Below are 25200 nucleotides of genomic sequence, written 5' to 3'. Positions count from 1 at the left end.
AATCCAACAATCCTTTAAAATAGCAAAATCCTGGCCGCGCGTGGTGGCTCACGCTTGTGATCCCAGCACTTTGGGAGGCCGAGGCGGGCGGATCACAATGTCAGGAGATGGAGACCATCCTGGCTAACACAGTGAAACCCTGTCTCTACTAAAAATACAAAAAATTAGCCAGGCATGGTGGCGGGCACCTGTAGTCCCAGCTACTCGGGAGGCTGAGGCAGGAGAATGGCATGAATCCGGGATGTGGAGCTTGCAGTGAGCCGAGATGGCGCCACTGCACTCCAGCCTGGGCGACAGAGCGAGACTCCATCTCAAAAAAAAAAAAAAAAAAAAAAAAAAAATTAGCTGGGCATGGTGGCGGGCGCCTGTAATCCCAGCTAACTCGGGAGGCTGAGGCAGGAGAATGGCGTGAACCCGGGAGGCAGAGCTTGCAGTGAGCCGAGATCTCACCACTGGACTCCAGCCTGGGCGACAGAGCAAGACTCCGCCTCAAAAAAAAAAAAAAAAATAAAATAAATAAATAAATAAATAAATACATACATACATAAAACAGCAAAATCCCTAGTATATTTAATTTGTCCACTTTTATATACTTTAAGTCATCCACTAATTTTCAGAAACTCCTAAACAGTAAATACAAGGCACTCATTCATTCATTCATGTATTCATTCATCAGTTCATTCAGTGCACATGTGCCAGGAACCAGGCATTGAATTAGGTGTTAGAAGTAAACAGAGGCAACCACACTGCTGACTTCACGAAGCCTGCAGTCCACAGGTGAAGAGTGGAATCCAGTTAGTAATTTCCAGTTACATTGTGTGTCATGAGAGAAGTAACGAGTCCCATGAAGTTTTAACCCTAGTGAATACAGTTGGTGACATTAGACTATTAGCTCAATGAAGGCAAAGGATAGAGTCAATTTTGCTCAGTACTTATGCCCAGGGCCTGTCTAAGATTTGGCACTACAGTAAGTGCTTAATAACAATTTGCTAAATGAATTCCACAGCCTTGAATCTTAGACTCCAACATAAACATTTCTAGATATTTTATATCCTTAATCAGAAGTATTTGTTGAGAACCAGTGCTATGTACAATAAATACTCTTAGACACTAGATTATTTCCTTCCCATAAACATATATTTGAATGACATATACATACCCCTTTTATCCCAAATGTGCAGAATATTCTCCAATTTCCCTTCCAGATCGACCCTCCCTCTTTTCCACCCTGCTGTGTATCCTGAGGTAAACTCTATGGACTACATCAATGAGCTCTCGTGGCAGGTTTGACCAATGAGAGGCTCAGCAAGTGATCAGAGCCTGGGAAGAGAAGGTTAGGATATTAACACCCCAGCTTCCTCTCTACCATGGCACAAGTTAGCTTGGGCTACAGTCAGGCCATCTTCTCAAATTCACAGGTGTCAATCTAGCTCTACCTGGGTTCCAAGAACTTTCTCTTGACTTAGCCCTTCAGGCCTGGACGTGCTAATGAAAACCTGCTGCTGCCAACCCTAGAAGCCTTCCCCATACCTTGGAAGTTTTCCTTAAGTGTGCTTTCACCCCTGTGTCTCACTGGAGTCATCATCTATTTCCCTCCAGGTCTCTGATTCACACAGAAATGTATTACAGTTGTATTTATTTCCTAGGGCTGCTGTACCAAAGTATCACAAACTGAATGGTTTAAAACAACAGAAATCTATCATTCCATAGTTTTGAAGGCAAAAAGTCTAAAATCAAGGTGTTGGCAGGGCCATGCTCCCCTGCAAAGCCATTAAGGAGGGATTCTTCCTTGCTGCTTTGAGCTTCTGGTAGTCCCAGACATTCCTTGGTTTGTGGCAACACAACTGCAATCTCTGCCTGTCTTCACATACCCATATTCCTCTGGACTCACCTGGCATTCTCTTCTTTGTGTGTGTCTCTCTCCAAATTTCCTTTTTTTTTTTTTTTTTCAGACAGAGTCTCGCTCTGTCACCCAGGTTGGAGTACAGTGGCGGGATCTTGGCTCACTGCAACCTCTGCCCCCCAAGTTCAAGCAATTATCCTGCCTCAGCCTTCCGAGTAGCTGGGATTACAGGTACGCACCACCACACCTGGCTAATTTTTTGTATTTTTAGTAGAGACGGGGTTTCACCATGGTAGTCAGGCTGGTCTCGAACTGCTGACCTTGTGATCTGCCCACCTCGGCCTCCAAAAGTGCTGGGATTATAGGCATGAGCCACTGCACCCAGCCAAATTTCCTTTTCTTATAAGGACACCAGTAATATTGGATTAGGACCACTCTAATGACCTTACCTTAACTTGATTACAGGTGCAATGACTCTCTTCCTAAATAATGTCAGACTTAAAGGTACCAGAGGTTAGGTCTTCAACATATCGTTCTGGGAGGACACAATTCAACTTATTAATATAGTGAATGCACTCAGAGATACCAGAACTGTTTGAGGGTAGGGAGAAATCTGCACCACACTATTCTCTCAGGTTCTAGCCCAGGGCCAAGGACACAGAAGGTGCAATACATGTGTGCTCAAACAGACCGACAAATCAGTAAACCAGTTAATAAACGGCATATACAGCTACTTTTTTAAAAAGAGAAAGATTTATAGTTTTATTATAGTAAACAGAGACTAAAAGAAGTTGCCTAACCACTTCTCTGTTATAGAATTATAAGAAGGGATGCTGAACTTACAGCTTGCCTATACATCCAATTTCAGGCATATCTAATTCCAATATCTCCATGAAGATCTGTCTGGAGAAGTAAACCTCTTTAACACGATCAGAGAATATCTACTGAATATTGACTTTGGGCTGGATTCTAACATAAATTCTGAGAATTCATAATAAGAACGACATACGGTCACTGCCTTTAAGGAACTCACAATTCTAGTGGAGCCAAAACAACCTTACATTACAAATGCCAAGGGGCCTGCGCATTGATGCTCATTGATCATTTCTCTGCTTTATTAAAAAAAAAGTGCCCAAAACATGATTTTACTTACATATTGCTTTTATTCCAAAAGTGCAGAATATTCTCCAATTTCTGCTACAACTGCTAACTGCTACAAGAGACACTTCAACCCTTTATCTCTACCACTGCTAACTAACATGTCCTTTCAGCATTTAGGGTTTGGTCTGGGTCCCTCTCCTTCCTCCCCACCCCAATGCTAGGCTATCACTCGCTAATACCAGAGGGCTTGGTTCTATCAGCTTCTTTTTTCTGCTGATCCGTCCTCCCACCACCCACTCTCTTCTAACCCACTGCAAATAATGTCTTGTCAACTATGAAACCATGTTAGAAATGTACATAAATCCGAGTAAGTAGGCCTTGAGTAAGGGCCCAGAGTCTTCAATAAGTGAATTGAACGTGTTCCAGTATATGGACAACAGAGAATCTATCTTTGGTTTCTCAAAAGGCTTTTGCCCTTTTTTCGGCTTCAAATTACTAATCCAGTTCTCCCCTCACTCCCCTACACCACAGTGCTTTTCTATGTTGAGTACTAATCACAACCAATTTTGTCTAATTATATGTTTAATTATTGTCTGACTTCTGCAGTAGAATTTCAGCTCCTTGAGGCTATAAACCTCATGGACGTATCATTAGCACAATCCCTGGTACATGTTGCACATTATTAATAAATATCTTCCTCTTCTAACATTTATGAGTCCTTACTGCCCCAGGCACTGTATGAAATACTCCACATGCTTTACCTCATATAATCTTAGAGTTGGCCTAGCAAGAGAAACATCACGCCATAATGCCTTCCCTACAGTGTACACAAACAGCTTTCAGGTAAATAAAGAATTTAAATGTAGTAAGAAAACACACACACACACACACACACACACACACACACCCCAACCACCCTACTTTCCCCTATATAAACCTCATTCTCTACAAAAACAGAGAACAAATTCTCTACTGATTTCTTATTTCTTAACCCAGGACTTGGATTAACTGATTCTAGGGACTCTCATGAATACTTTCATTCTCATTTAATCCAAACCAGTAAATTTACATTACTCAAAGACTTTTTTTTCTTTTTTTCCCCACACAATATAGAAATATGGAAATATTCAAAGACTTTTATTAAATGAATTTTTATCCTTCTTTCCGGCCAAAATTATTAGGAAAACTACCTGCAGTATGAAGATTTATACAAACTCATAAAATATTAATAATGTTTAAGGCTATTTTTGTTTCACATAAAAACTTCATTATTTCTCTCCTCTATAAAATTCAGTGCTACAGAGTTAATAGTATATAGAAAATTTACTAAAATTAGACTTTAATTTCAAATTATTATTTAGACATGTAAAAAACCAACAATGTTGAATATAAGCCAAAAATCCCAGTTTCATAGCGGCAAGTGGCAAGTTTAAAATGGTGCTTATATTTAATTTTATGTGCAATGTATAATTTACTGTAAAAACTAAATCATATGATTAATGGAACTCACTCAGTATGAGAATTAGCTAAGATGCTAGTTGTTGATCTGACACCAGGGGGCAGACATTTTGCTTTAACTCTAAGGTTAGCTAAGGTATTCTAAATCCTTTAGTTAAGGGACTGGAGACCTTTCTTTGGGAATCATATTACCATAGGAATTTAAAAAATTAGTAAAGTGCCTAGCGATTAAAGAGCAGTTAAAAACACTTAACAGCTGTGATCATGGAGCCTCTGACCACTAATGTGTATTGAACCTACTATGTGAGGGTCATCAATCTGTTAAGCAATAGGTCCTAAACAGACACAGTCCTGGGGCTCAGGAGCTTCAGTCTAGGGCTGGAGGTGAACATTAATTTGATATTTATTCAGATGGGGCAAGGTGGCTCATGCCTGTAATTCCAGCACTTTGGAGGCCAAGGCAGGAGGATTAGCTTGAGCCTAGGAGTTTGAGATCAGCCTGGGCAACATGGGCAACATAGTGAGACCCCATCCTACAAAAAATAAAAAAAATTAGTTGAGCATGATGGCTCATGGCAATGGTCTCAGATACTTGGGAGGCTGAGGTGGGAGGATCACTTGAGTCCAGGAGGTCAAGGCTACAATGAGCTATGATTGAGCCACTGCACTCCAGCCTGGTGACAGAGACTTTGTCTCAAAAAAAAAAAAAAAAAAATAGATTTTCATTCAAATTATTAAAGAACTGAAATGTTTATTAGTGATACAAAGGAAACGCACTGTCCATCTTCTTCACATACCTCACAGAAGAAACACAGAGCCAAAGAAGGCTTGAGATGAGGAAATATCTCAAAATGCAAAGCACCTTGCTAGATGCTGAAGGGCAGTGGCTCTCAACATGGAAGCATACAGGTGTCTTGTATTTTATTCTTAGTAAATACTAATTGAGAAAAGAACCACACTGTAATGAATTCAATACAGTTTTGTTTTTTTTTGTTTTTTGTTTTTTAAAGATGGAGTTTCGCTCTTGTCTCCCCAGCTGTGCACTGGCATAATCTCAGCTCACTGCAACCTCCACCTCCCAGGTTCAAGCGATTCTCATGCTACAGCCTCCCGAGTAGCTGAGATTACCAGCACCCACTACCATGCCCAGCTAATTTTTGTACTTTTAGTAGAGATGGGGTTTCACCATGTTGACCAAGCTGGTCTCGAATTTCTGACCTCAGGTGATCTTCCCACTTCGGCCTCCCAAAGTGCTGGGTTTACAGGTGTGAGCCACTGCACCTGGTCTCAATAAACTTTTAAAGAAACTTGTGTTTTAATAGTCTCAAGAGCATCTCCATATATTAATATTTGAAAAAGAGTCACACACATATAAAATACGTGGTGTACATACAGACTGAAATATCACCTGATTCCCAAGAGGTCTGAGGCTAGGAATGACTACAGTGTGTGACAGATATAAAAATGATCACCAGAAAGACACTGGAGACATTGCTGTCACCTCAAAGAGCCTTAGTTCTAATGGAGATAAAACAAATGTGCACAGGAGTTTCATATAAGATAGAACGTAAAACACAAACTCCAGCTCCAAGGCTCAGGAGGGTGTGATGTCGTGATGTGGCAGGCAATCAGAGGCTTCATGGTAGAAGCGGTGGAAAAATGGTTCAGCAACTCTCGTGTAAATATAACAGAAATGTTCTCTTTTGTACCTACAACAAGGCGCTCATATAGAAGATGGAAGAAAGGGTGGCCAGAAATAGCCTATGCCTGGACTGTTTTCTTAACCTTGGGGATTTAGCCCACAGCATACTTGACAACTGTCAAAGATGTGGTGCCCAGACCCAAGTCAGCAAGCTTGCCCCAAATCAGGCAGCTGTGAAACTGGACTAAGTCACGTATTCTTCTAGTCACACATTCAGGCTAAGGACATTTGGCTCCTACCTGACCAGAGCCATGGTCTCCAAGCTGAGATATAACTTACATTTTTATTTGGTAACAGTCACCTTTCAAGATAAATGCGTCTATCCACCTGTGAGGCCATTTAGTGAGACTGAAGAGGAAGCCTGCATACAAACCACTAGAGAAAAACACTGTCTTATCAACAAGATTTTACTCTAGAAAAAAAGAGAAAAATATTCAATCATATTCATAATTAAATTAATATATTTTTTTTAAATTGAGCATGCCTGAATATTTTACTTGGGAAAAAAAAGCGTGGAAAATTACTTAACAAATGTCAATCCAACTGTCAATCACGAAAAGGGTTTTTTGCAAGGTAGCTGGATCATATAAGCTTTCTGTGGTTCCTATCCCTATCCTCAGTTCCACAGTTCCTTGACCGTATGAGTCATCATGAAAATTACGAAGATTTTATACTTACAAATAAACAAGCAAAAGCTCATTTTCTCCAAGATTCCATTTCACTTAGTAACTAATTCATATACACATTAGATGAAAAATGTTCTAATTCAATACAATTATGGGAAACAAAGAAAATTGCTCGTTAAAGTCAATGAACTCCAGATTAATAAGAGTACTTGGAGCTCATGATTTTTTTTTTTTTTAAAAGAAAACTATGAGATACACAGGAAAAGTAATGATAGAAAGGGCCCTAATACTGGAGCCAAAGGATTCTCAGCCTTTCCTGGCTCCCCGACCTTGGGAAGTTTCTTTCACCAAGATGGTTTCTCATCTGCACAATGAGTTCGGGTAACTTGATGAGCTCTGAGTTTTTCTAACACTCTCTGGTTTAAGAATCTGGAAGGAAGGCTATATACTTTTCTCTGCTTCACAACATGTCTCAAAAAAGCTGTATAATAGAATCTGTACATTAATTTGAGATCTCTAGAATTAATATTAATATTTTTATGGAGTTGCTAGCAACTAAAAGACTTGATGTCCAACATACAACAGACAATCTTCGGACACATAAAAGCATTCTAAGATGCCCCTAAGATTCTGCATCCTGATGCACATGCACTGAATAGTTTTCTCCCCCTAACTATAGGCAAGACCTAGAAATATCCTATTGTGATTATGTTGCATTGGAAGGTGAAGGGATTTTACGTATTTATTTACTTATTTTTATCTCTGAATTCTGAGCTTCAAAGGATTTTACTATTTAATTAAGAACCAGTTGTTTTGTTCTAATTAAAAAAGAGACTATTCTGTATTCTGGATGGGCCTGACCTAATCAGGCAAGCTCCTAAGAGAGAAGCAGCAGCAGATATTCCCGTGCTGGCCCTGAAGAAGTAAACTGCCATGTACAAAAGGAGGCCACATGGCAAGGACCAAAGGGCAGCCTCTCAGGATGGAGAGTGGGCCTGGTTATAGCTAGCAAGAAAATGGGGACCTCATCACACAACCCCAAGGAAATGAATTCTGCCAACAACAAGTGTGCTTGGAAGAGGACCACATGTCTCAGAAGAGATCACAGCCAAGGCTGTGCTCTTGATTTCAACCTGGTGAGACTCCCAGCAGAGCACGAAGCTCATCCATATTCAGAGTTCTGACACACAGAAGCTATGGACGTTGTTTTAAGCTGCTACATGTGTCATTATTTGTTATGCAGCAATAGAAAACTAATAATAAGACACCTAGGTTTTTTGGAACAAAACCAGGAACTACTTGCCTATTTCACCACCAGCTGGAATTTTCTTTTCTTTTGGAGACGGAGTCTCACTCTGTCACCCAGGCTGGAGTGCAGTGGCATGATCTCGGCTCACTGCAACCTCTGCCTCCCGGGTTCAAGCAATTCTCCTGCCTCAGCCTCCTGAGTAGTTGGGACTACAGGCGGACGCTGCCACGCCTGGCTGACTTCTTGGATTTTTAGTACAGAAGGTGTTTCACTATGTTGCCCAGACTGGCCTCGAACTCCTGAGCTCAGGCAATCCGCTCGCCTTGGCCTCCCAAAGTGCTGGGATTACAGCCATGAGCCACTGCGCCTGGCCCTAGCTGGAACTTTCTTAGTCTTTTCTAGTTCATGCATTTCATCCACTTTGGATTCATTTACTCTTCTACAACTCTGGCTGGAGAGAGCAGTCGCCAACCCACTATGCGCATGAGAGAAAAGGAAGAATGTCCACATAGGACCCACGAGGGGGCACTGCAGAGCCAATGGGTGTCCAACTTGGGTACAACTATTTGTTTCAAGGATGCATAATACCAAGGAGGGGAAAGTTTGGGACAGTGTCAAAAACAGTAGAAATTATAGCCCTAAAGTTAGATGGATCTCTTCTTTATTTTGTGCAATCTAATGGATTGTGCTTGTGGTCTCAAAGCTTAACTGCTGCACATGGGCACAAAATGAAATTTGAATTGTATAGCTTTGGGTATAAGGACCAAAGAAGGCAATAAGAAATGTCCAAAGGTACTATTTCCCCAACTCAGGCTTTTTCTCAAAACTATTCCAGCTTCCAATCTCTTTTCTTGACTAGGAGAGATTTCAAATAAGTTTCTTGAAGTGGGATGAGAGAACCACCTGCATTAGATTCATTTAGAAATTCTTGTTAACAATGAAGATTCTTGGGCCCAGTTAAAGACCCTGCTGAATCAGAATCTCTCTGGGATGAGACTCAGGGAATGCACATTTTTAACACACTGAATCTTCTGCACACTAAATTTGCAAGCCAACAGTCTACCTTGGCCAAGCCCATCCTTTTATAAATGAAGAACATGAGGCCAAGTAACTTGTTTATAGTGCCAGGGTTAGCAAGAAAGAGAATCAGAATTCGCTTTGGGAGGCTGAGGTGGGCAGATCACGAGGTCAAGAGATTGAGACCATCCTGGCCAACATGGTGAAACCCCATCTCTACGAAAAATACGAAAATTAGCTGGGTGTGGGAGCACACGCCTGTAGTTCCAGCTACTTTGGAGGCTGAGGCAGGAGAATCGCTTGAACCTGGGAGGTGGAGGTTTACAATGAGCTGAGATCGCGCCACTGTACTCTGGCCTGGCGACAGAGCGAGACCCTGTCTCAAAAAAAAAAAAAAAAAAAAAAGAGAGAGACAGAGCGAGCCAGAATTAGAATCCAGAATGATGTAAAACCTACTGATGTTGATTGGGAAGCTGAAAATGAATCAGTGTTGTTACATTTTCCCCACTAATATTCTCCTCCGTTAGTACAGATAATTAAGCATTGAAGATAAAATGACTTCGTATTGACAGCAATATGTAAACACATTAAGGAAAAAAATTCCACTTCACAAAGGTCTGTGATTAGTTCATTTGGGTTGTATGCATGGTCTCTGCTACCAAAAGACAATGAGGCCACCGTGATGATGTACCTCATGTGATCTGCTCAAACTCACTCCAATTGGAGCCCCTGTAATTCTTCCACTGCAGCAGTTACATTCTTGTTTGGGGGCTATGCTTTTCCTATATGCAGAACAAGCAGTAAAGTGGAATATGCCTTAAAATGCCATTCAACTTGCCAAGCACAGTGGCTAATGCATCCTAGCACTTTGAGAGGCCAAGGCAGTAGGGTTTCTCGAGCGTAAGAATTTGAGACCAGGCCAGGCACAGGGGCTCCTGCCTGTAATCCCAGCACTTTGGGAGGCCGAGAAGGGCGGATCACTTCAGGTCAGGAGTTGGAGACCAGCCTGGCCAACATGGTGAAAACCCATCTCTACTAAAAATACAAAAATTAGCTGGGCGTGGTAACACATGTCTGTAATCCCAGCTACTCAGGAGGCTGAGGCATAAGAATCGCTTGAACCCAGGAGGTGGAGGTTGCAGTGAGCCGAGGTCACACCATTGCACTCCAGCCTGGGCAACAAGAGCGAAACTCTGTCAAAAAAAAAAAAAAGAAGAAAGAAAGAGAGAGGAGAGAGAGAGAGAGGGAGGGAGGGAAGGAGAGAGAGAGAGAGAGGAGGAGGAGGGAGGGAGGGAGGGAAAGAGAGAGAGAGAGAGAAAGAGAGAGAGAGAGAGAGAGAGAATTTGAGACCAGAGACCAGCCTGGGCAATGTAGCAAAACCAGCTCCCAATGTAGCAAAACCCTTGGGAGGTCAAGGCCGATGGATTGCTTGAGCTCAGGAGTTCAAGACCAGCCTGGGGACCACAGTGAAACCCCGTCTCCACCAAAAATACAAAAATTAGCTGGATATGGTGATACACACCTCTAGTCCCAGCTACTTGTGAGGCTGAGGCACAGGATCACTTGAGCCTGGGAAGCTGAGGCTGCAGTGAGCTGTAATCACACCACTGCACACCAGCCTGGGCAACAGAGACCCCATCTCAAAAAATAAATAAATATCAGAGTTCCAAAAGTCCTTTCACTTATCCAAATGCAGCAAGTACAAAAGTAGCAAACCATTCCCCCTCAACATGTGGCAGGCTCCTGCCATGTACCTGGGCCTTAAGGAGTCACTCTGTCCTCTCTAGGGAACTGGGATGGCCCTTTGTCATGCCCTTCTAGCCTGACCTGCAGGGTGAAGGAGGATAAGTATGAAGGCAGACATGGGGGACCCATTACCCAGATTTGGGGCTATAAAAATACTAAGCAGCTGACATTTTATTGAGCACTTACCATGAATTAACTAGATGCTGTTCTAAGTACTTCATGTCTATTACTCATTTAATTCTCAAAATTTGCCATTTCACAGTCCAGGGAAATGAGGAAGAGGGAGGCAAAGTGACTTGCCTCGGGTCATAGAAATAAATGGCGGTGCTGGGATTCAAGCCCAGGCAGTCTTGCTCCACAGCCTGTGCTCTTAACCATCACACTATTCATTCTCCCTTCAGAACAGACGCCAGAGCAAAGATGATTTAAAAGTGTTCTTGCAGTAATCTACCCTCGCATCCATATTCTCAAGAGTACTGTTTCTCAAAAAAAGAATGAAATGCACATTTTTATAATTTAAATGTAAAATATTGGGAAATAGCAGACATTTCACAGAAATTCTCTTCCCTATCATTCTAGGAGGTAAATATTATTTCTCTCAGTAGTGGACAAAATAGCTAAAGCCGACTTAGTACAATGTCACAGTGAGTCCAAGTTTCTTAACGAAGAGTCCTGTTAATTATGACTTTTTTTTTTTTTTTTTAAGACAGAGTCTCACTCTGTTGCCCAGGCTGGAGTGCAATGGTGCCACCTCTACTCACTGCAACCTCAACATCCTGCATTCAAGCGATTCTCCTGCCTCAGCCTCCTGGGTAGCTTGACTACAGGCGCATGCCACCATGCCCAGCTAATTTTTGTATTTTTGGTAAAGACGGGGTTCCACATGTTGGCCAAACTGGTCTCGAACTCCTGAACTCAAGTGTTCCTCCCGCCTTGGCCTCCCAAAGTGCTGGCGTTACAGGCGTGAGCCATTGTGCCTAACTTCTTTTAAACTGTGGTGTTTCTGATCCCTGAATCATGAGGTTTCTTGTAAGGGAAAAAAAAATTGTAATTGCAAAACTGCTAGTGAGTTCAATGGTTAATTAAATGATCCAAAGAGAATCCATTGTCAGCAACCATCTGGTTAAAGTGCTGCGGGTGGACTAATCCTCAGACTATGCATAACTTGGTTTTGATCTTTAGAAGCAAAGAAAGCAGCAGTGCACAACCACCTGTGCAAGGGATGGCCGGATGAGCCTTAGAGGCTGAGGGCTCATCAGTATATATACCGTACGACACAGACACAGAAACCCTTTCTCGGTAGAAGCAGGGCAATAGTTGTCATGGATGAAATCCCAGGAGCTGCACTCCTGGGAAGCTGGCCAGTGTCTGGATCATTAACATTTGTGTGTCTTACAAAAGTTCATGTGACTGAGCCCAGAGTCGGTTACCTTTGAGTGAGTTCAGAACCTTCTTTCTACCTTTCAGGGAACTTAAAGGACTTAATTTCTGAGAAAAATAGAAGTTGATTATGGAAAATAAGCATCAATTTTGGGATTTTGAAAGAAGTTAAGTGGTCCCTGGCCAAAGGACCTCCTCGACCAAAGAAAGCAAGGGTGGGGGGTCAGGGAGGCCAAACTCCCTGACACTCCCACTCAAGAACATTTTATTCTGTGAAAAGAATACAGGCCAGAAATGGTTTTCTGGTTCACTGCAGAGTGATAAGCGTTCTTCTAGAGCTATCTAGACCCCTGGAACCCTCAAGGGGTGGAATAACAGCTAACAAGTAGCAAAGGGGCAAAGAAAAACTGCCCAGACAAAGCTGGGAATTCAGTGCATTGCTTATTCTTATTTATTTATTTTTTTTGGTAAAGAATAGTTTGCATAAAGAGGCTGACATACCCCAGTTCTCATGTTGTGGGGAGTATATGAAATTAATTTTAAAAATACATGGTGCTAGATTTTTTTTTAAATCACACCCTCTTAGTGAATACCATATTTATCATTTACATAACAGTTTTGATCTCTGTCGTAGTTACAGATGATTTTTTTTATTTTGAGATAGGGTCTCACTCTCTTGCCCAGGCTATAGTGCAGTGGTGTGATTATGGCTCACTGCAGCCTCAACCTCATGGCTCAAGTGATTCTCTCATCTCAACCTCTCAAGTAGTTAGAACTACAAGGCACCACCACACCCAGCTAATTTTTTTTGTAGAGATGGGGTTTCACCATATTGTCCAGGCTGGTCTCAGACTCCTGGGCTCACACGATCCTCTTGCCTCAGCCTCCAATGTGTTGGGATTACAGGGGTGAGCCACTGTGTCCAGCCCCAGATGACTTTAAATTTTACGTTTATCTATGTTTCCTAACTTTGTCTTCAATGAGTATGTCTTTTTTTAATGCAGTTAATAAATTAATAAAATTTCAATCTATTTAATTATTTAAAAATAATTAACCCAGTGGTAGGAAGCTATGTTTAATTGAGTTACCTATGGTCCATTTCAGCAGGATTATTTATTCTTAGTAGAAAAGTAGAGCTTTTCAGGCGATTACATGAAGAACTGTAGGACGTAAGTATGCAGCAACAGAGAGCACAGGGCCAATTGTGGGGTGGCTCTGATGAAGACAGGTCTTTTCAGGTTAGTATTGATTTCATTATCTTTTAAAACCCACTTTAGTTATATTGAATTTCAGGTTCAACACACTGACTAATCCACAAACTGTAATAAAGGGGAAAACAAAAACCAGGGCCATTTCAGTCATTAGTAAAGGCAGATTTCTTACCAGAAACACTGAAATTAGAATAGTAGTTTTTATTCTGTTGCAATTTCACCACACCAACTCTCTAAGTATTAAAACAACAGAAAGATAATGACACAAAATTATCCAAATTTGAGTTAGAACAAAGCTGGGGAAAAAGATGAGTATCAGTAATTTCTACAAAGTTGAGCAAAGCATTTCTAGATATAGGTCAAATTGGGCAAGAAAAACATCACGATAATGAGCTTGCTGATCCAAATTATCTTGAGTACAGACTTTTTCAACTCCAGTAATAGGTTGTCCCAGAGAAGAAATTAGTGACACATAAATAAGAAAACAGAAGTTTTGTAAGGACTCCTAGTTCTATTTGAAAAACCTTTAAGCTCCACAGATCACAATTTTCAAACTTCAATACCTGACCACAAGAAAGCCAAAAACTTGAATTTGAGACAATCTTCTCAAGCTACTCCATCAACTCAAAATTATTTATTTCCTCCATTTAGGATTCCCCTGCCAGTCTAATAAAATAGTAAGGCTAGAAAATATTCCAAAACAATCCAGAAGCAAGATATAACCAATGAAATACTGTACGTAATAAGAAACTACTTACACTCTCTGGTTGTCACCACGCAATCCACTCCCAACTCATCTGCTACCAGCATCCTCCAGGTTTTTGAGCTACATTTCTCAGTAGTTTTCTATCCTTCTTCACATGCCTCCAAATCAGCTTCCCATTCAAAGCAAAACAAACAGCTTCATGTGTAAACAAGAATTTAGTGATTTAGCCCAAGTAGAATCAGATTTTGTGAGGGGGAGTACACATAATGTACACATACTCATTTGCCTGGACATTACATTGCTGAAGTTCCACGTGCAAATGGTACCAATGCTTCCTAGTCTGGATGAGCCGGGAACAAGGCCACTAGGAAAAATGTGTTCACAATGAACTGCCTCCAGTGTGAAAGACACTGATGCAGGATCTGACCTACTCCATTCAAGAGCTGAGATCTAGAAACAGGGACATCTGGTCCCGGAATCTACTGCATTAATCCATCACTCATGAGTGCCACCTAAACAGCAAAGCCCCTCACACAGCCCTCGTGAAAGCACTGAATAAATCATTCAAAAAGATATTTATTTCAAATTGCTTGAATAAATATGGAGGTGTAAAATAATGAAAAATTATTAAGATAAATTTAGGAGACAAAGATTCTTTCCAAGGTTCTTAACCGTCAATACGACAAAGGAGTACGACAGGAATGGGGGAAATTGATTTTGTGAAAGGCTATTAAAGAGAGTGCTATTCTCATCAGAAAGTCCCTCCCCTTTTAAAATGTAATCAATAATTTAAAGCAAAGCCAAAAATCATACCAGTTAAAAGGACCAGGACATTTCTTTTTGCACAGTATAGGAGGAAAATTAAATTAGTGTCTCTTAAGAAATTAGTATTATTCTTAAGAGAATTAGTAGGTAAAAATTTTAACTGTTTTCCACAGCTTGCCATTTTACTCACTTTAAAAGGGGTTCAAAGTTAAACAATATGATACTAAGCATATCATCAAAATAATAAATTTCTTTTATTATTCAGATATCTGATTTCCTGCCAAAGTTTAAAAGATTTATTTAAAACTTAACAGGCACAAAACATACTTCAGCATTTGGCAGAAGTTGTTTTCTTTCTCGGTTTAGCAATTTTTAAAATACAAAGTTACACAATCATCAGCAGGAAGCTTTGACGGTTTGATTACAAATTATACTGAACCTATTCTTCATTTTAATGTGCCTCGTTCTCTTTAAGTATTGATTTGTGCCCTAAAGGATAAGACGGTTTATTTCATATTTCATGAAATTTTTTTTAGATTTGACCTTTCAATCCAATGGCTAACTCTTTGAAATGCATTTAAAATTAGATAGTCATCTTTTCTGCAAAATGAAGGACTGCACACAGTCTCTGTGTGCCTGACTCTCCGAACTAGGACGTGAGAATTCTCATGAGGGTTCTGGTTGATGGCCACAAAATGGAAAAGGCAGAAGAGCTTCAGTAAGTAGACATGTACCATCATGTTTGTGAGTGCCCTGTTTCTAGAACTCTTTTAAACTATAAATGATTCTGTGAGAGCCATTAAGCCTCTCTCTAAGAATCTAGCAGATTCATCCTAAGCATGTGTTGAATGGTCACCTCTCTAGATTGCAGCAGAAGGGAATTAGAAAGGAGAGAAGGGTAAATAAAAGTTAAGGTCCCTCAAATGCTAAGATTCCATGGTCTTCCACAGCATTAAAATGAGATTTTTATATTCAAACATTAGTGTTCACCAGATAAAATTGATCTCTGCAAACCTCAGTGTCCTTGTCTGAAAAATACGAATAATTACAAGCAGGATTATTTTGTGAACTAAATGAGATAATGGAAATGATCAGACTGTTCATATGGTGAGAAACAAACGGTCACCATGACTAAGTGACTATGCCCCAAGGATAACTCAAAGCCAATTCTGACACAAGAATTCCAAAGTCGTATCAAAGCCACACACAATCCCAACAGCACCAGAACCAGACTTAACCCAAATGTGTTATTCCCATTGCACTTGTGCTGGAAGTCTTTATTTTGATATATACCATACTTGAATTCAAATTAATTAAAGTTTACTACTTCCCAACAACCCACTCATTTATTTTAAAATGCCAGGGGCTACGCCAGGAATGATGGCTCACGCCTTGCAATCCCAGCACTTTGGGAGGTGGAGGCAGGCGGATCACCTAAGGTCAGGAGTTCGAGACCAGCCTGGCCAACACGGTGAAACCTTGTCTTTACTAAAAATACAAAAAAATTGGCCAGATGTGGTGGTGGGTGCCTGTAATCCCAGCTACTCAGGAGGCTGAGGCAGGAGAATCACTTGAACCAGGGAGGCGGAGATCGCAGTGAGCCAAGATTGTGCCACTGCACTCCAGCCTGGGCAACAGAGTGAGACTCTGTCTCAAAAACAAACAAAAAAAAAATGCCAGGGGCTACTATGCAGTATAAATACAATTAATATTACTGTGATGAATGATAAATAAATAATGAGTTTTCATTTGCAATCCAAAGTCTTTTTTTTTTTTTTTTTTGAGACAGAGTCTCACTCACTCTGTCACCCAGGCTGGAGTGCAGTGGCATGATCTTGGCTCACTGCAGTCTCCGCTTCCCGGGTTCAAACAATTCTCCTGCCTCAGCCTCCCAAGTAGCTGGGATTACTGGCATGCACCACCGCGCTCAGATAATTTTCTAGTAGAGACGGGGGTTTCACCATGTTGGCCAGGCTGGTCTTGAACTCCTGACTTCACGTGATCCACCCACCTTGGCCTCCCAAGAGTGAGGATTATAGGCGTGAGCCACTGCGCCTGGCCCCAGAGTATTTTTTTTCTGGAATTTTCAATGTTCATAAAGTGGGTGAGAAGCAAGCTGATAACCTAACTCCCTCTTCCACCTCACTTGCTGATACACAATATTAACAGTCCGCTAATCATTACTACTTCATTGGTCTTGTATAGGAGGCAGCTATCCGATGTTGCAATGCTTTGCCTCTTCCTATACTTTTCAGGGGCTTGGTGGCAGAAGGAAAAGCCAAGCAAAGCTCAGAGAGAATGGTTTTCCCCCTCAACTGGTCGCTGATCACACTAGATTGAACATGAAAAATACCTTCCAGAGGTAGATGCCTCCTCTGCAGAAAAGGTTCATTTCCTGGGAGCAAACCCAAAATCTCTGCATCTAAAAATCTATGCTTCCCAAAATTATGGCCTTTATGTCACCACTTAGCTTTTGTAAAAACAATGTGCAGGTGAGCTTAGAGGAAATCAATAAAATGCAAGAGTTTTTAATTTCCCTTGAGTAGAAGGAGAAACATTTTTTTTTCCCAAATCCATCCCGGATGTGGCCAGTTTTTCAAACTAGCTACCTATTTGCTTTGTTAATTTGCTTGTTTGGCTATTTATTCTCTACTGTACTCCAATAAACAATTTATCATGATGTGCAGAGGTGCATGCACTGCACAGACTATGATACAGCCCCCTACTGAGTCCAGGTCTCTGCTGTCCCAAGCTTTAAGCTGATCTCTGTGTCATCCGAGCTTCGTCAGAAGGGGAATGTGTTTGTTTAGGGGCAGTGTTGCAGACAACATATTCATAGATTAAATATTGCAAACCAGACTTTCTAATCCAATGGCAACAAAGATAACAATCACTGGGTATTCAGGAAAAGCAACTCTGGGCCTTAAAGAGATCTTCAATAAACTGTCTGCTCAACTGGGAAAGAAGAAAACCAAAGAGTACATATAAAATGCTAAAACTTATAGAAAGGAGCCTTTTATTAAATGATACCTGGGTTGCTGCTCCACAAAGGTTCTCAAAAGTGGGAGTGGTACAATGTGGAAACCACCCCAGTGTCCATCCACAGATGACTGAATAAGCAAAACGTGGTATATACAGACAATGGAATATTGCTCAGCTTTAAAGTGGAAGGGGTCTATGGCCATAAAACCCTGAACTTGCCAGATCTCATCTGATTTGGGAAGCTAAGCAGGGTCGGGTCTAGTTAGAACTTGGATGGGAGACCACCCCGAGAATATCAAATGCTATAGGCTTTCTCTCTTTCTTCTCTCTCTCTTTCTCCCCTCCCCTCCCCTCTTATCTGTCTCTCTCTCTCTCTCTCTTTCTCTCTCTAGCTGTTGCTGGACATCAGAAGAATATTCCAGTTGTATCAAATGTCTACCATGAAAAAAAGTGTTCTTTTTTGCAAAAGTGCCAGAAAGGAGTGGTGAGATTCATCCCAAGCCAATCATTTCTCATGAAAGACACTGTGCCATAACCACTTTTTACACACACAAGAAAGGACAAAGGGAGGAAGGCAAGGAGAAACTCAGCAAACAGCTCAGGATTTCCACAGCCTACCATTCCAAACCTTTCGCACTTCCAGAAGGCTTCTTGATGGAGTTGTGGCAAGCTCATGGGGGAAATGCTTCACCCCAGCGTAACCCAGACCAAATATGCCATTGCACAGGAAATGGGTGCTGAGTCCAAGTGTGTCCATATGAGCAAAGTAACACAGATTAAACAGTGATTCATTTCATCCCAAACTGCATCCATCATTTTAAAAACTGTGTGTCATCATCCTACTCCAAACTGTATGTGGCATCTTCTCTTCCTCTTCTGCCAAGCAGAGCAAAGACCCTAGGTTACAGCTCATAAAAGTGTAAATTGGGTTTACATGCTCTATGGAGGCAAATGGAGGAAAAAGAAAGGAAGGAAACCCTGAATGGGGGTGGGGGGCAGGGAGGGGTAAGATTTTCTCTGCTGACTACATAGACTTCTGGCCATTTGGGACTGAGTTTCAATTTTTTTTTTTTTTTGAGGCAAGGTTTCACTCTGTCGCCCAGGTTGCAGGGCAGTGGTGCAATCTTGGCTCACTGCAACTTTCGTCTCAGCCTCCTGAGTAGCTGGAACTACAGATGTGTGCCACCACGCATGGCTAATTTTTTTTTTTTTTTAGAAATGAAATCTCACCATTTTGCCCAGGCTGGTCTCGAACTCCTGGGCTCAAGAAATCTGCCTGCCTCGGCCTCCCAAAGTGCTAGGATTACAGGTGTGAGCCACCGTGCCTTGCTGGGTTTTGATTTTTAAATTTTTTATTTTGCTTCCTGGTATTGATTTTTAAAAGTCCCCTGGAAAATGTCTTGCATTTAAAAACCCTCACACCCCTTATCTTAACCTATTCTGTCCCTAAAATTAAGACTATAACTTTCAAAACACTTTAGATGAAATTGTGCTACGCCAGAGTAAGTGATCCTATTTATTTTTTAAAAAATATATATCCAAAAAGTACAGGGAAAAAAAAAACCTACAGTGTTCTAACTATAGCAATTTCCTCCTGCTTTTATGCATGTGTCTGAAGTGAGGTCATTTTTGTTTGTTTTTGGCAAGTGAACAGAGAAAAGCAGAAAGAAAAACACACACACACCCCCTAGACTTTTTACCCCCTCCTCCTAAAACAGACACACTTGTTAATTTACAGCTTTGAAAATCATCTGGGTAGTCCTTCCACAATTCACCATCTTCCTTGGTTTTCTAGGATTTTTTTTAGAACCTTCAGACCACAGAGGGCATTTTACTTGAAGATGCTACTCGTCTCATCCCTTCAGAACGTGGGCTAAGGTTTCCTTAAGAATCTTCTATGAGAGTGGTCTGCAATTAGAAAGTTATAAAAATTCTACCTGTGAAGGTGTTCTACACTCAGAACATTTCTCTCACCCTCCCTCCTCCTCCCCATCTCTCTCACACTCACGCACAGACACCACACACACCACACTCACACTGAAATTAAGAGTGAAAACTGTTAAGGCTAAAAATACTACAGAGAGAAAAGCATCTTTGCTAACACTTAATACTCAGAACTTTTGAGAGTGAAAACGAGGATGCTTTACCTGACTGATTATCAATGCAGCTGCTTTGTTTGTTTGTTTGTTTCTAAGAGACAGGGTCTCACTCTGTTGCACAAGCTGGAAGGCAGTGGCATAATTATAGCCTTGACCACCTGGGCCCAAGTGACATCCTCCTGCCTCAGCCTCCTGAGTAGCTGGTACTAAAGGTTCACAGCACTACACTTAGCTAATTTTATGTATTTATTTATTTTTTTGGTAGAGATGGGGGGGGGTCTTTCTATGTTGCCCATGCTGGTCTCAAACTCCTAGCCTCAAACAGTCCTCCCACCTCGGCCTCCCAAAGCACTGGGATTACAGGTGTGAGCCACTGCACCAGATTGACACAGCTTTTTAGTTCACTTCAGCAGCTATAGATTTACCTTCTGATGTAGTTAAACAGCATTTTAGATACGTGCTGAACAGCAGTCTTGGATACCTCATTAATATGCAGTAAGGAAGAGAGCAAACCAACACTTGGAAAATTGTTCAATGAGGTGTGTGAAATGACTGGATGGAAACGCTGGTAACCCCTGGAAGTAATGTTGGTATGAAGCCAGAGAGCAGGAGGATCACGAGCAGAAGACTGACCCCTGATGTCCAGGCCAGGGAGCTGCACCACCCTCAGGACCCATCACTTTCCTCACCCCTTCAAGTAAGACCGAGGCTCGTGGGCAATGACGAACAAGCCAAACCACAGGGCTGGATGGAGACCAGGCCGGCCTGCCATGTGCAGGATCCCTACGTTATGAAACACTGTCTCCCTGCCTACTTGTTCTAGTCTATTCTGCTGCTTATCTGAAGTTATTTTGTTTGTGTACACAATCGTAGTCCCTCTTTTACTCTGTTTGTGTACACAATCGTAGTCCCTCTTTTACTCTCTCTCTCTGTGTGCTTTTCCTTCAGTGGGAGAGTTAATTTTCCATACCAGAATATTTATAAAATCCAATTTTTGCTGAGCCCTTACTGCATGGCAATCACTACGTTCTGTGCCCCGCCTGTCTTGTTTCAGTTAATCATCACAACCACCCCACGAGGCAGAGACTATTATTAACCCTATTTGACAGAGGAGGAAACGTATGGTGTTAAGTGACTCAGCCACAATCATCCATTTAGTAATAGCACAGCTGGGATTTTAAATATTCAGTGTTCATAGTGCAGTAAAGCTTATGGCACAAATTCCATTTTAGGGTCAAGAACCAGAGAAGAGACTTCCAGTAGTTTAATTTCTGGAGCACAGGAGCAATTAAGAACTCTTCTCTTTTTTTTTTTTTTTTTTTAAACAAAAATTTTTTTTGAGACAGGGTCACCCTTTGTCTCCCAGGCTGAAGTGCAGTGGTGTGATCTTGGCTCACTGCAGCCTTGACCTCCTGGGCTCAAGGAGATCCTCCCACCTCAGCTTCCTGAGTAGCTGGGACTACAGGCACGTGCTATCATACCCAGCTAATTTTTTGTTTATTTTTTGTAGAGATGAAGTCTCATTCTGTTGCCCAGACTGGTCTCAAACTCCTGGCCTCAAGCAATCCTCCTGCCTCAACCTCCCAAAGTGTTGGGATTACAGCATAAGCCATCATGCCTGGCCACTTCTACTTGATTCTACCAAAAACAAAAGAAAACATTATTTTCTAAAAGAAAATAAATGTTTTCCACATGTTTTTCATTAGGGCTGTGATTCTTGTTAAATGTTAGCCAGATCAGTATCCATTCTAATATGAACACAGCACTTTAAACACAACAGAAGGCCCTGACTAAAGCAGTTCCTGTGTCAGAATCTGAGCCATGCTTCTCAAATTTGGTGCATAGAGGAGGAAGGAAGTTAAAATGCAGGTTCCTGAGACCCACTACCTGCATCTGAGTCTGTTAAGGCACAGGTGGGGCCCAGGTATCTACATTTCTTTTTTTTTTTTTTGAGACAGAGTCTCGCTTTGTCGCCCAGGCTGGAGTGCAGTGGCGCAGTCTCGGCTCACTGCAAGCTCCGCCTCCCGGGTTCACGCCATTCTCCTGCCTCAGCCTCTCCGAGTAGCTGGGACTACAGGCGCCCGCCACCACGCCCGGCTAATTATTTTTTTGTATTTTTTAGTAGAGACGGGGTTTCACCGTGGTCTCGATCTCCTGACCTCGTGATCCGCCCGCCTCGGCCTCCCAAAGTGCTGGGATTACAAGCGTGAGCCACCGCGCCCGGCCTAGGTATCTACATTTAAAGAAACACCTAGGAAAGGCTGGGCGCGGTGGCTCACGCCTGTAATCCCAGCACTTTGGGAGTCCGAGGCAGGTGGATCACAAGGTCAGGAGATCGAGATCATCCTGTGAATGGTGAAACCCCGTCTCTACTAAAAATTACAAAAAATTAGCCGGGCGCGGTAGCAGGCGCCTGTAGTCCCAGCTACTCCGGAGGCTGAGGCAGGAGAATGGCATGAACCCGGGAGGTGGAGCTTGCAGTGAGCCGAGATCATGCCACTGCACTCCAGCCTGGGCAACAGAGCAAGACTCATCTCAAAAAAAAAAAAAAAAAAAAAAAAAGAAACACCTAGGAGTTCTGATGCAGGCAGACTGCAGGCCAAACTTACCAGTTGCAATGAGATTTTCTCCAAGACTTGCAAATAAGGAAAATAAGATTGCTCTTGAAGTTAAAGTATGATAGTTGAATCAGCCAATGGATCAAAACCAAGAAATGGAGTAAGAGCGAGATAAGATGTCTCCCAAACATAGTATGACTTATCTTTAACTCAGTAGAAAATATTACTGTATCTTGGGCCGGGTGCAGTGACTCATGCCTGTAATCCCAGCACTTTGGGAGGGTGAGGCGGGCAGGATCATGAGGTCAAGAGACTGACACCATCCTGGCTAACACGGTGAAATCCCATCTCTACTAAAAATACAAAATATTAGCCAGGCGTGGTAGCACACGTCTATAGTCCCAGCTACTCGGGAAGATGAGGGAGGAGAATTGCTTGAACCTGGGAGGCAGAGGTTGCAGTGAGTCAAGATCGTGCCAGTACACTCCAGCCTGGGGCGACAGAGTGAGACTCCGAAAAAAAAAAAAAAAAAAAAAAAAAAAAAGAAAGAAAAGAAAAGGAAGAAAGGAAAAAGGAAGGAAGGAAGGAGAGAGAGAAGGAGGGAGGGAAGGAGGGAGGGAAAGAAAGAAAGAAAGAAAGAAAGAAAGAAAGAAAGAAAGAAAGAAAATATTACTGTATCTTAAGAAAGATTGTATTGATCAAAAATGTAAGTACCTTAAAAAAAAGCAATCATTCCCTTTTCTCTGAAGAGGGATTCTTAGGCAATGCACTTCAAGGATTCTAGGTCCCAAGTAGCATCATCTCAAGGGAAAGAAGGACAGCACGCCTCAGACTATCCCAGCCTGAGACCATTTAAACATCTGATTCATCCAACACCCCTTTGGCTGAAACCATGTTCCCCAAGCAACCAAGCTTATGCTTGGGTTTCCTATGCAGTTGAGTAATTATTTCTATTTGGAAAATAATACATTGGCATTGAGAATGTGCACTGAACATGCAGTACCAAGAAATCTAACACCTAGGAGAGTGTTAATTCTCGTAACAAATTAATAGATTCTTATTTTGGCTTTAGTGTTTCTTATTTTGGCTTTAGTATTTCTCCTGAAGTTGATTAGTAAGTCTATCCCTCAGAAATGCATCTTTTTTCTGAGACAGAGTCTTGCTCTGTTGCTCAGGCTGGAGTGTAGTGGCACCATCATAGTTTCATATGTCAGGGTCAAGCGATCTTCCGGCCTTAGCGTCCTGAGTAGCTGGGACCACAGGCATGTGCCACTATATCTGGCTAATGTTTAAAAAAAAAAATTTTTTTTTTTTTTGAAACAGAGTCTCACTTTGTTGTCCAGGCTGCAGTGCAGTGGCACAAACACAGCTCGCTACAGCCTCAACTTCCTGAGTTAAATCCTCCCACCTCAGCCTCCTACGCAGCTGGCACCAGCACGTGCCACCGTGTCTGGCTAATTTTTTAATTTTACAGAGACAGGGTCTTGCCATGTTGCCCAGGCTGGTCTTGAAATCTTAGACTTAAGTAATCCTCTCGCCTCACCCTCCCAAAGTACTGGGGATTACAGGTGTGAGCCACCGTGCCAGCCCTTAAACATTTTTTTAACAGAAACAGAGACTCACTATGTTGCCCAGGCTGGTGTTGAACTCCTGGCCTCAAGAGATCCTCCCGCCTAAACCTCCCAACATACTGGGATTACAGATGTGGGCCACCGTGCCCCACCATGGATCTGCTTTTAATGTCTGGTTTTAGAGCCTCTTAGCTAGATTGTTGGCCACAGTTACTTCACTGAGATTACATCTGTTGAGTGTCTCACTTGGCAGAGATTCTGAACATCAACTTGTGAGTGCTCAAGCATGCTTGTCTTTCTACATGTGGCCCCTTCACTTTACTGTAGAGAACTAAAAATGAGAGAAATGGGATGTGTCATCACTGTACTTGAGAGTTCATTGGTGAATGAGATATCTAGCCATTTTTCTGGAACTATGGCTAAGTTGAATTTAATATTCAAGATGAGGAAAAAATGAAGACTGGTTAAACCATTATAAGTATTTCACTGTTTTTGTTTGTTTTGTTTTTTAAGGCAGCTCTCTAATAACACTCAATCTGCTTAAGCCACCCATGTTTCCACCCCATCCTCATCCGATCACCCCTTTAAATCTTAGTTAAAATAACAACACACACCAAAGGACATACACAAGTCCAGACAGGGTGCAGAAATTTGATGTCTAGGTGAGAAAGTCTGAATCTCTCTGACTTCTCCCTAAAAACAACAACTCTGTCTTGAGGATGTCAGTCCTTGGCTATTATTCCCATGTCATCTCAACCGACACGTCTAAAATCAAATACATCATCTTTCTCCAACAATTAGTTCCTCCTCCCATCTCTACTATTTCTGAAAACCAAGATTTTCTTAGTCTTCAACCAGAAAATCTGACATTTTTGATTCTACTCACTCCCTCTCCACCTACATCCAATCAATCACTAAATTCTAGAGATTCATCCTTTCCTCTACTTCCACTCTATTTTTAAAACTATTAATCTTGTCCAGTCCTCATAATCTAAACAGTTTACTGTAAAACTCTCATAATCACCTGCCTCCTTTTGAAACTGACCCAATTGTCCCACAGTGCTGATATTTATGGTTTCTTTGAATAAACGTAGAAATAGATCCTCCAGTCGTAAAACTTGAAAAAGTTACTTTTGTCTTAGCTAAGTTCCTTTTTCAGGAACCCAACCATCAGGCCTCCCAGACA

General features: G+C 41.7%; 1 protein-coding gene across 12 annotated transcripts in view; it reads right to left on the bottom strand.

The window, feature by feature from the left end:
- Positions 1-25200, bottom strand: part of APBB2 (amyloid beta precursor protein binding family B member 2) — a 408726-nt gene that overhangs the window by 163766 nt on the left and 219760 nt on the right. The gene's annotated exons all lie outside the window — the stretch shown is intronic.

The sequence above is a fragment of the Nomascus leucogenys genome, chromosome 20 (assembly GCF_006542625.1).
Source record: "Nomascus leucogenys isolate Asia chromosome 20, Asia_NLE_v1, whole genome shotgun sequence".
NCBI classification, from domain to species: Eukaryota; Metazoa; Chordata; class Mammalia; order Primates; family Hylobatidae; genus Nomascus; species Nomascus leucogenys.
The sequence above is the reverse complement of the archived record's forward strand: the minus strand, read 5'-3'. Positions and strand labels throughout refer to the sequence as shown.